We start from the raw sequence: 2,273 nt of genomic DNA, 5'->3' as shown, positions 1-2,273 counted from the left end.
GGGGGGGGCGTTTGGGGCGGTCTGGTGGAGGTCGTCCGCTATGCGGTGGTCGAGGTGTTCGGAGTTGTTGGAGTCATCCGAAGAGGGCGGGTCACGTAGGTGGTCGATATGATATGCAGAAAGGAGGGGGTGCACATAGTGTGCCGGTTGTGGAGTCAAGGGGAGAAGTGGGGGGTCCAGGTGGGTGGCAGCGATCATGGGGATGGAGTACGTGGACCAGAGCAGGAAGCTCAGTATCCACCATAATACAGACCAGGGGCGGTGCCGGGGTTAGTTTGACCCCATGGTGTCGTGTGGGTCTGTCCCCATGGAGTCGTCGGGTCCGGTTGGCTGGGGTTCAATGGAACGGATTCATCGGGTGCTGGGGGGAGGGCGTCGGCGTGGGCTGGGTGGGGTACGCGGCTGGTAGTCCGGTCGCAGGGGTGCCGAGGGCGGCGAGGCCAGCCAGTTGGGAGGAGACACTTTGCATGGCTTGCATTAGGGTGCGTAGACTGGATTCGATGATGGGGAGGCGTTCGGCCATTGCCGCTTAGTGGGTGCCCTGTTGTGTGATGGTGGTTTGCAGGCGATTTTGCGCCTCCGTCAATTTGCGTTGGTCCTGGGATTGTTGGTGTTCATCAGTCTCACGGAGGCGGCGTTCTTCGAGTAGTCGCGCATCGAGGGTGGTGAAGGCTGCACTGGTGGCAGAGACTAAGGCTGTGAGGGCCTCCTTATCCGCGCGGAGGGTATCGACTTCCTGCTGGAGTGAGGCTGTGGCCTGGATGTTACGGTGGTCCACATATGTGGAGAGTTCCCGACGGAGGTGTGGGACGAGGTCCGTGGTCGGGCCTGATGCGTGCAACGGTTGTTGTTGATAGGGGTATTGCCAGGATTGGGGTGTGTGGCTGACCGTGGTGGAATGTTGAGAGACTGAGCGGCCTGCTCGAGTGTGCACACTCTTACTGCGAGAAATTGCCCCCGGACTCTTGGTGCCACGGGGAGTGGATTTATGTCGAGATGCGCTGCGTGTACGGTCGCGGGGGTCAAGGTAGGTAAAACGGTCACAAGGTTTGCCCTGGTGGTCCTGGCGGCCGCAGTCGGAACATTGCAATGCCACCGCTGTGGTACGTGGGCGGCCCATGAGTACGTGGAGCTGGACAGCTATATTACGTACGTATAGGCGGGTGGTCCCATGTGGGCCTGAGGCGTTCCATAGGAAGGCTGCCGGTGAGGGGGAGTCAAACGTGAGGGTTGCGTAGTCGTCGATGATGTCCACGTCAGGTGAGGGAAGTTGGGAGCCATGTAGTGCCTCCAGGATGTCCGCAGGAGTGGTAAGTGTAGGTAGAGGACCGATTCGAACTTTGGTGGCCACAAGTTTGGTTGCACTGAGGGACAAGGGGTGGAAGAAAGTGGATGAGGGGTTGTCCCAGCTGAGGTCACGCAGTGGGTGTAGCTTCATGGAGGGGGGAACCTGGTCCAGGCGGTTTATTCCCGCAGCATGCAGGCGGTAGTTGGCATATACTGTTTCGGCCATGGTTTGGCTGGGGAAGACTAGTCGGAAGCGGTAGTTGCCCTCTGTGGGCCAGTTTACACACCCAATGGCCGCCCAATGGTCCCGTGGCCCGTGGGCCCCGGACATACGTGAGTAGCTCTGGACAATGGCATCGGTGGCCCCAAGGGCGCGGAGGGCACACAGTATGTCAGCAGGAGGTAGTTTAGACCGGTTGCGGTATTCCAGCTGGTGGTAGGAGAGCCCGTTGCTGAGGACTCCAGCATACTGGTAAAGCATTACGACAGAGATGTCCCAGAGGAATAGGTAACCACGTCGTGGGGCTGCCCAGGCTAGGGCGGTGCGTTGTATGGGGGTCCCAAGGAGCTGCTGCCCGTGTTCACTGAGCCCGCCGTGGAAGGTGAGCCCGAACCGTTCCTCGCAGATTGTCTCGATTTCTTTCCTGAAGTTGACGATGCTGAGTGGGTTGTCAGGCTGCTGGAGCGACGGATTGATAGAGAACTGGATCCTAACCATGGTCTCGGAGAAGTGTTGCTCGATATCCGTAATCTCCGCGGGAGTAAACCCTTGGAAGAGGTGTGCCTCGCGTTCCCAGTACATGGTCATTGTGCGGTATAGGATCGGTTGTCCTTCATCGCAGAGGTTGAGTAGGCCTGGAAATAGGAGGGCAGTGTTGGCATCATATTCGTCAAGGTCTTCCTCGTGTGAGGGTGGGTCGGTGGAGTCCTGCGAGTGCTGTGTAGGGTCGGGTGGACCTGGCTGGTAGGACGGGGTAGGCGGATAG

This window comes from Aphanomyces astaci (assembly GCF_000520075.1).
Source record: "Aphanomyces astaci strain APO3 unplaced genomic scaffold supercont1.61, whole genome shotgun sequence".
In the NCBI taxonomy this organism is placed as follows: Eukaryota; Oomycota; class Saprolegniomycetes; order Saprolegniales; family Verrucalvaceae; genus Aphanomyces; species Aphanomyces astaci.
The sequence above is the reverse complement of the archived record's forward strand: the minus strand, read 5'-3'. Positions refer to the sequence as shown.